At 48.4% G+C, this 10,044-nt stretch overlaps 1 protein-coding gene across 1 annotated transcript in view; it reads left to right on the top strand.

The window, feature by feature from the left end:
* Positions 1-1,652: 1,652 nt before the first annotated feature.
* Positions 1,653-10,044, top strand: part of ST6GAL1 (ST6 beta-galactoside alpha-2,6-sialyltransferase 1) — a 137,936-nt gene continuing 129,544 nt past the window's right edge. Inside the window, exon 1 of the mRNA XM_060010966.1 lies at positions 1,653-1,828. The gene's annotated coding sequence lies outside the window, so the exon portion shown is untranslated. The remainder of the gene's footprint in view (positions 1,829-10,044) is intronic.

The following is a 10,044-nucleotide window of genomic DNA, read 5'->3' as shown; positions in this document are numbered from 1 at the left end:
TGCCACCACTCCTATTATATCTCCACTGATGTCAGCTTCCAGGTTGATCTCTGTGTTCTGTGCTTTCATCTCTGATCCTGCCATCCATTTTCCAGGAGGCTCACTGCCGGAGAAACCAGTGTAAAACACAAAGACGTATGTCATGCCCCTGCACAAAGTCTTGTTTCCATTTTTTTCGGAATAAAGTCAATATATCACCCTCCCAGAAATAGTCTTAAGAGTGTGTCTGTTTCCACTCATTAACTCATACATTTTACTGTGATGAGCACCTTCTCCACACCAGACATAAACAGACTGAGGAGCTTACATAAGAGTGCATAGCTAGTTGGTCATAGAGATTTGAATTCACTCTGCCTGTCACCCTCTCCAGCTGGAGCTCTCTGTACTGAGCAGTAGTGCATCCTCAGCAGCTGGGAAGGGCCAGCAGTGACAGCAGGAGGGGTCCAGGATCTGGGGTGCGGGGAAGCGGTGTTTGGAAGAAGGATGTTGGGGGTGAGATGAAGATGCCATCTTCCCTTTCCCAGGATGGTGGTGGGGAGAGGGCAACTCGATTTGGAGACAAAGTTCTGGGCCTGGGCTTCACGCACTCTATTGTGAACTGGACTCTTGTTCCCAGAGGACCCGCACTATCTTCCACTCTCCTTGTCTCCTCTCCCCCACCACTCCTTCCCTCCAAGTACAGAGCCGGGCGCCAAGTGGGCCCTCCACAGACCTTCGGCAGATGATTATTGCCTCTGGTAGTCACGTCTTTTCTACGGGGACTGCACTGGTGGCCAAAGGTCACTTCCGGCCCTCCTACAGGGTGGTTTTCTGTCTTAGGAAAGTGGTCCCCGGGGTCAGCAGGGATGGTCAGTGTTTAGTGATGACGCTTGCTCAACAAGTGGTTTCCTCTCGCCTCCTCCCGGCAGCCCCGGCTCAGCCCCAGGGAAGGAAGGAAACTCACTCCCTTTTCCACCCTCCCTGAGGCCTCCTGCCCACCAGCCTGCAGACAGCTTGGCGTGGAAATCTCCACGGGTAGGGACTCGCCGACCCTCCTTCCCTTCTGTATCTGTAGTGTGTGGGAGGTTCTTGTCACACCCTGTGAAATAGATTTTGTTGTTTCATATTCTATGTAAGAAGAATTCGAGGCTTCAGAGACGTTAAGGGACTTGCTCAGGGTCACGCAGACAGTCGGTAGCAGAGGCAGGATTTATAATCCCTGCTTGCTAGGAGAGTGCTGGATTCAAACCTCCGCCACCTGTGAGGCTAGGGTAGAGCCAGGATTTGGGAACCTTGCCCTTCCGCGTTGTCCCTCCCCCTCGGCCCTCGGCCCGCCCTCGCGGGGGGGGGGGGGGCGCGGGCGGGGAAGCCGGGTCCTAGCATCACTCGGGGGCTAAGTGCACCACCTAACCAGGCACCCCTAATCCCGAGGCCTGCTCGCTAGCGACCTCCGGAGGGCTGGGCCGGTTTGGGGTGCGGTGTGGCGAGGGGACCCACCCCGTCTTCCCGACTATTTGCATAACGGAGCCGGCTCGTTTCCCCCGCCCCTTCGCCGCACTCTTCTTCCCTCCTTCCCGCGTCCGCGCCACCCCTCATCCCCTGTCCCCCCGCTCCTCCCCAAAGACCCTCCTTCAGGGACAGTTGCGTTGGGGCTCCCAGCTCCCGGGCTCTCTGGCCGCCGCCGGGCGAGGAGTCCGGAGGCATCCGGGGGAGGGGAGTCCCGCGCAGGGCCGGGCTGGGGAAAACGCCTGGGGCACTGCCCCGCGCTAACAAAGGGAACCCGCTGCCTGCCGGCTGGGGCGTGGAGCTGGCTGAGCTGCCGCAGCTTCGGCGGCCGAGAGCGCAGCGAGTGAGTAGGGCTGCGGTGGGCGGCGGCGCGGCCCGAGCCCCCCGGGAGGAGTGGAGCGAAGGGGAAGGGAGCGGAGCGGCGGGGTCCGGGGCGCGCCTAGGGCGCAGAGAATCGGTGTCCAGCACCCCTCAGACGCCTTGGCCGCGCTGACCGGCTACCCTTTGGCTGCGGGTGTCTGTGGATTAATCCGGGCGGAGGGGCCGCCCTGGCTTCTCCCAGGCTCCACTAGCCTGTGGACCCACAACAAACCCACGTGCGCGCGGCCGCGGGGAACCCCGCTTTCTCCACTGCACCGTCAGCATGGGAGGGGGATGCCTTGCAGAGTCCAGATTCCTTCACATCTCGTCTGCCGGATTTACAGACGGAGAAACTGAGGCCCGCGGCGGGGATGGGGGCACAGGTACCATAACAAATGCACGTGCGCCCTGTGCTGGGAGCGTGGCACGCCGCTAGCCCTTAGGAGCCGCCCTGCGCAACCCGGCCATTGTCTCAGCTGCCGGGGAGGGAGCGGCGCTGGGGGCGTCACTTGCTGGAGGAAGACGACAGACCCGTTTAAAAGGTACCACTTGGGTATCAGACCAAATTGCCAGACTTAAAAAGGGAAACACGAAAAGAGAAGGAAGCTACAAAAGATTACCCCAGGCCGGGAGTGTGTCCCCGGCCGTGGTGCATGAGTTGAGATGACCCGGACCACCCCTCACTTCCACCTCACGGTGGTTTCTTAGAGACAGGGGTTGAATTAAAGGTCTGTGGTTTCCCCTTCTAAAAAAATGACCGTGCCCAGCGCACCATTGTCCCTGCACTGCCTCTGTTGGGGACGGCGAGTGCCTCCTTAGCCTGCAGAAAGAACAGTTCGATTTAAACGGCCCCCAGCGCAGTCTTGGGTTTCGCTTGCGCTTTGCCTTTGTAGGTCTAGCCAGCCCCGGTGTCACTGGCCCCTTTTGGCTTGTTGTGTGTTTGTACAAACAAGGCCAGCCGAGCACTCTTGTTCTAGGTGGGGACGCTATTATTTTCAGTTCTATCCGAGTTTATTTGAGGGAAATTCCGAGGTCCGGAAAGAGAGGCCTCTTGTTTGTTTTGCTTTTTCTTTGCCTACGTATGCTCAGCTCAGCTTTGCAGATTTTAGTTCATCAGACCTGTTCAGGCAGCAGTGAGGTGGTTGGGGGCGGGGGAGTGCATTGGCTCGGTAGGGGATGGTGTGGGTGCAGAAGGAAGCCCGTCAGGCTGTGGGAGTGGGTGGTGTGCGCGGGAACCTAGGCACCGCCCCCCTTGTCCTTGCGGAGCGGTCGGGCTTCGGCTTCACCTTGGCCAGCTGCGCAGATTAACCTGTCCCTGGGGCGGGCGAGTGGGGGGGACTGGAGGGCTTCCGGCTCTGCGCCCCGGTTTTTGGAAGTCTAGAGAGCATCCAGTGAACCCTCTTATTTTACAGGCCGGGAAACGGAGGCCGGGAGGGTTCAGCTCCTTGTCCAAGTTTAAACCGAGTGAAATCGGCCACCTAGAGAGGACTTGAGTCCCGGTCTCCCAACTCCCACACTGCACACTGCCATGCGGTCAACTAAAGGCAGAACCGGGATTCTGTGGTTGGCTGAAAAGGCAGTGGCCTTAGGCAGAATAGAGTTAAACAAAGAAAGTAATTCAGATTGAAATCTGCACCCTTCCATTATCCCTTTCAAGAGTTCTTTACCCATTTGAGAAAAGATAGATTTAGTAATTCCTTACTCTCCTAGCCTTTCATAAGCGTAGTTAGTTTTCTCTTCTGGCTGCCCTTTCCCCTCAAAGTTGGAGCCGGGCCAGCTGTGGAGACTTGGATGTTTTGCCTGTCATCCCTGTGCCAGGAGGCCTTTGTTTGGGCATAAGCACTCCAGGAAGAAAGTGTCTCCCTAGGACGCTACTCGTGAGTCACTTGTGGGAGAACAAAGCATTGTTTTCATTGATTGTATTTAATTAAATGTTTAAAAATGAGAGTCCCACGAAGTAGCTACTTATGTTTGCATTTGGCAGCGGAAAAGTTGGAAAACCAAAGAAAACATGTTGGGTCTGGGTTTCACCAAAGCTGACGTGCTGTTTCACCCTGTCCCTCTTATCTCCTGACTGCACCTGTTTCTTAGGGTTTCCAGGCTGTTTCATTTCTGTGGTAATTCCACTTGGCACTTGATTAGAGATCTCATCAGGACTCTCACCCTGTAAGGAACTTAGGAAATCACCTGGCCAGTTTTTCTAAACGGAAAAACTGAAGCTCAGAGAGGAGAGATTACATGCCTAAGGACACACAGCAAGATGTCTGCTTTTAGTGCCTCTTTCTGCCTGAAAGGGAAACTGTTGCATGAAATGAGTTTTTGTTGGTACCCCAGAGTACAGTCAAAGTTACGATGGTTGTTATAACAACACCCTTCAAGTCACAGGATGAATTCCTTAAGGACTTAAATAGGTTTTGGTTGTTAAACAAAGCCCTGGATCCCAATGGTAGCTATGGTGAGGAGTATTATATTGATAGTTATCACTGGGGATCGGTTTTCTTTAGTGTGTACTAACTGGTTCACTTTACTCTTGCCCTGGTTTCCTCTGCCTTGTGCTTCCCCAGTAGGGAGCTGTTTTAAACTATGATCGTAAAACGAAAGGCAGCAAGAAGTCAGAAGAGAGACCCCACTTAGCTCTTCATGCTACTTAATTTCTTGGGCTCCGGTGTCCTTCTTTGTATAATGAAGGTCCCTCCTGCCCAGTCTCTGCACAGGCTGTTCGGGTGCAGTGGAAGCTGCTTGGCCCTTAGAGGCAGAGGATCAGGTTTGGGTCAACCCTCCTCTCCTGTGTTCCTTGAGGACCAGGCGGTTGCATCTCTACGCGGTATAATGTAAGGGGAAGAACATGTATGCATCTCCTGGGGCTGGGGTGGGTATTAAGTCACGTGACGCATGCTTACACCTTTTCAGACCTCTTGTCAGGGTTGGGTGCTCACTAGCTTTTTAGTGGTAGAGAATGACGGTTGGAGAATAACCCCATGGGGTAAGCCCTGTGCTTAAATGAGAGACCCAACCTAGTCAGTAACTGGGGTGAATGTCTGTCAGACTGTAAAAAGGGCCTTTGGGGGGTTGTGAAGTGTGTGTGACTCTAAGGTAAATAAACCTAGTAAAAAACAAATAAAAAAACCGAACCCAGAACTTTCACACCCAGGTGAGTGCAATCTAAAGTCTTTCTATTCATTCACTCCGTATTTACTGACAAGCAGAGGCAGGTCAGTGTGGGGATGGTTCCTGTACTGGACCTGGAGTTACAAAGAGCCAGATCCACTCATTGCCCACCCACCCCTGCTTGGAACACATTTGGGTCTCCCCTCGGAAATTGCCCTCAGACACAGATGTGGAGAACAAACGTATGGACACCAAGGGGGGAAAGCCGCGGAGGGGGTGTGTGTGATGAATTGGGCGATTGGGATGGACGTGTATACACTGATGTGTATATAATCGATAACTAATAAGAAGCTGCTGTATAAAAAAATAAAATAAAATTCAAAAATTCAAAAAATATAAAAAAAATAAAAAGAAGATAGAAATAGCCTACGGAAAATAGATCTAATTTATCTCAAAATTGATCTCTGTGGTGGCGGGGTCGTCCCTTTTCTTCATAAGTTAAATCAAGAGCAGGCGGTCAACGAGAGAGTGGAAGAGGGAAGGCTTCAAAGAGAATGTGGATCTCTGTAAGTGTGAAGATGTGGTTGCATTAAAAAGTGACAGGAGTAATTGATTAATGAAATTTGCAGTAATATTCTGGAACATTAGAGTCCTGAGAATTTGCTTAGACTTGGTATCAGTGACTTATTCAGTAAGAACTGAATTGGGGAAAAAAATACCTTTTTTCTTGCTTGTCTGCAGGTATACTGCATATATTCTGACTTGGATAGATGTACTTTTTATAGTTGTATATGTTACAGTAACATAGTAAGCAATGTGGTATCATCACATTAAAATACTGGAGTGACTTTCTAAGTCGTTACTAGAAGGGTCAGGTTAGCCTTTAGAATCAACTTGGTGATTTAAATTTTGTTTGTCATTATGATTATAAAAATACAGCATGCCCATTGAGGACAATTTGGAAAGTACAAAAAAGTATAGAGAAACAGCAAAAATTTCCATTATTCAAAGGCAACCATTTTTAACAATTGGCAATTTTCCCTCGTCTTTTTTTTTTTTTTTTTTTTAGTGGATTTGTTTTTTCTAAGTGGTAGAGAACACACTGCAAGTACAGTAACTCTTGGCTTTCTTATTTAACCTTTTCATATACCCATGTCACAGTTTATATCCTCATTAAAGCTGCACCTTTTCATTCATCACCATATCAGCATCTCCAAGGTCACATGGTCCCATGGGATCTGATCACTCTAGCAAGCATTTCAGTGAAGGCCTATAGAGGAAGGAATCTCCATCTTCTTCCCCCTTTCCCAACCATGCCTCAAGCATCCAGATACCATTTAAAAAAATATATATATCTTTCATGTTAGAAGAGCCTAAAGTCTAATGGAAAGAGAAGGGCCCTGTCTGTGGCCTTGGGTTCTAGTCCTGCCCTTGTGACAATTTATTTTAACACCCAGGTTTTCAGTTTCCGTACGTGTTAAAATAAGCAACTCCAAGGTTCTTTATTAATTCATTCCTCCCATCTTTGAGGGCCCACTCTAAACCAAAACTGTATAAGAAGAGCTCATGGTCCAATGGAGGAGATGCGGTAACAAGAGACTAGTTCAGGGTACCCTGGGAATGCAGAGGAGGGGCAACCACCCCAGACCGGAGCAGTGGGGAAGGCTTCCTGGATGAGGGCCACTGTGGGCCTGTCAAACTACTTCTGATTCTTCTCTGCTGTAATTGACACCATGACTAATGTTTGTGAATAAATCTCTGTCCATATTCCAGATAATTCCAATAGGATTGTGGGAACAGTAGGAATTAAGAGCATAAGTAATTCAGGATTTGAATTCTTGTTCACCAATTACCACCAATATAGACGAGCTTCAATTTCCTTCTCTGTAAAATGGGCATAACAGCCCTTACCTCACTGGACCATTGTAAGGATTAAACAAAATCATAGTTAAAGGGTCCAGTACAGTGCCAGGTTTATAGGAAGTCCTCCGTAAGTGATAGCTATTAGTGTTATAATTGGGATTTTCACAAGCTGCAGAAACTTTTGGTCTTAATATTTTTTCTTACCATGATAGCAGGCAGAAAGTTAATTAAAGTGGTACCTCCTACTAGGTGACAAATTGAGAGAGAAATGATCACTTACATGCTGCATTACAAAAGTCTTCTTATGGAAAATTTCAAACACACGAAAGTAAAAAGAATGGTGTCATTACCTCCTTCCCCCCATTTATAATCATTTACCTTCAACAATTATCAAAACTCATGGCTGGTCTATGACCCCACACTCTACCCCACATGACTTTGAAGTACATCCCAGACATCTTTTCAGCTTAGCCATAAATATTTCACTGAGTTGCATATTTGAGGCAATGGGTCGTGCTGCTCTTGGAGCCCGTGTCTGCTGTCACTGTTACCTATGGAACCGTGTGTGTGTGTGTGTGTGTGTGTGTGTGTGTGTGTGTGAAAGAGAGAGAGAGAGAGATAGAAAGAGCCAGTAAAACTTAAGTAGTTTTACTGCTCAAGTGAATTTTCCTGCTGTGTCCCGTGTCACAAAGAGATGCGATAAAAGGAGCACTGAATTTAGAGTCAGAAGACCTGATTTTGCACAAAGGCCCCACCCTTTACCAGCTGTATGCTTTTGGCAAGTGACTTCTGAATTTCTTTAAACACATTTATAAAAAATTTGGTGAGTAATGAATGAAATAATCCATGTGACAGCCCAAGCAACTCAGCATTAGTTGGCCCTGCATCAGACTTGAACCCAGCCTTCCCTCTCCAGAAGCAGAGTTTCCGTATGGAATGAAGGTCAGAGACTGATGGGTTGGTGGTAGTAGGGTATCTTCAAGTAGAGTTGCTGCCTGTCTCGTTCTGAAGATGAGGTCTTCGCTCAGATGAGTAGCTGGCACCCCATGCTTGCGAATCTCCTTTCACTCAACCCCTTCCCTCTGATTTATGGATGAGGGCAAGGAAGCCCAGAAAGGTAGGGCCCTGCCAGCTATGCCTGAGAAACAGATCTTCTCTGATGCCTCTTTTCCTCCATGAGAAGACACCAGGCTCCCCTCTCTCCTCCAAGTTTGTCGTCTTGGTCTCTCCTAACTCACTGTTGCTCCCAAGTAGGAATTTTTGACTCAACTAAAAGGAGAAAATTGATTTGATTTAGCAATTAAATTAAAGTCCTCTCTTTAATACACTGGGGCTCCCATTATCTCCGGGCCTGCACTGTGACTTGCGGTCTCCTCCGGCTGTCTCGAGCTAGCTGTGTGGCCTTGGGCAGGACGCATGCCACCACAGGGATTCGGCTCGCAGCTCTCTAGGCCCCTTCCAGCTTTGAGATCATCAAATGGGGAACAAGTATAAAAAGGGGAAACTATACATAAAGTTAGGGGCTTCTTCACACAAATAATAAGTGTAATGTTTTCTTTTAGAATGTTCAAATAGGGTAAAAAATTAACCACCTTCCCTTTTGCCATTTCCCCCAATCCCACTTCTTGGCAAAGTGACTACTGTTTGCAGTTTGTTGTGGGTCTTTCAGCCTCCTTTGGATGTACCTATGTATGTATTCATGGTTATATGCAGATACATTTAAAAAGCTCAGTAAATGGATTACATTGTAACTGCAACTTTACAGACTTGCCCTTTTCACTTTACTATAGGTATTGGACGTCTTTCCATATCAGTATATACAGATTATTTTCTCATAGCTGCATCACAACCTACATCATGGATGTGTTTATTTAACCAGTCTTTTGTTGACGGATATTTATCTGTTTCCATAAAAATATATTTCTAAGTGTATTTAGACCTTGGACATATGGAACGCTGGTCGTAAATGTCATGGTTAAATGAAGTCAGTCCATCGAACTCTGGAAAGGGTGGCGAGAAAATGGGTGCAGGAACACTGAGAACCATGCCCCGGAAAGCTGAAATGAAGGGCTCCCGGGAAGCTACTAAGAGCCAGCTGTTGGGATGGGAGGTTATTTTTGGAGTTGGCCTGCCTGATTGGGTGCCCTAGGCTGCCGGCGCAAGAAACTGAACTGCGTCATCACCTTCTCCTCCTCATTCCACCATCCCTGGCTCTTCCGCATTTGTTTCTCTTCCCAGGGTCGGTGGCATCTGGTGGGAGGACTGGAACTTGAGTGATGGGAGGGAGGAGAGAGAAGCGAAGAAGAGGAGGAATTGATCTCAGGCTCTGGAGGAAAGAATGTGCCGGTTCTACTCTACCTTGTTGTTCAGACCCATCTGGAAACTCGTGTTTCACTGGGTCCTGTACAGATCATGATAAAATGAAGCACACCCAGAATTGGGCTTACTTGGAAGACAGAGGTTTAGGACACCATATTGGAGGTAGAATACATGTGGAAACTGGAGTGTTCTAGCCTGCAGGGGATAAAATAAGAGGCAGTTTCTTCATGTGGAAGAATGATTAGAGTTATACTGTGTTGCTGCTGGGGGGGAGGAAAACCAGTACAGAGTTGCAGAATGGCAGATAAGGAAGAACTTACTCAGCAGAACTGCCCAACCAGGGAACAAACTAGGTCACAAGACAGTGAACTCCCTGCCATGGGAGTATCTAAGCAGAAGTCTCAAGTCAACTTGTTTGCCATCAGAGGATTCTTGCTTTTCAGAGAGGTTGACCTAAATGCCTGGTAAGGCCCTTTCCAACTCTGAGAGTCTATGACTGTGGGAGAGAGGGAAGATCGGACTGAGGGGGTGGGACAAGTTACAGACAACGTGAGTGGAGCTTTTGTCACCTGCTCTAAAAAGGTGGAATAAAATGGAAGCCTTCGAAGGAGACTTAGACCATTGTTTCCCCTGGATCTTGGCAACCCTCCTCCTGTTTTGTCCTTGGCTTCAGCTCAACTTGATTTTATATTCGTAAATTATTTCCACAGAAATAAATATATCACATACACTTTAGATGACCAGGAAATCTGGCAACCAGAAAAGAACTACATGTCCCAGGAGGATGATTGTAATTTTATTTTTATTTTTTTTATTACAGTCTTTCTAAATTTGCATCCATCTCCTGGTTTCCCTAGCACAGGACTGAGACGTCATTCAGCTTTAATTTTAGGAACACTCTACCCTTTG

Source organism: Delphinus delphis, chromosome 4 (genome assembly GCF_949987515.2).
Source record: "Delphinus delphis chromosome 4, mDelDel1.2, whole genome shotgun sequence".
Lineage (NCBI taxonomy): Eukaryota > Metazoa > Chordata > Mammalia > Artiodactyla > Delphinidae > Delphinus > Delphinus delphis.
This window is presented reverse-complemented; position numbering and strand designations above follow the sequence as displayed.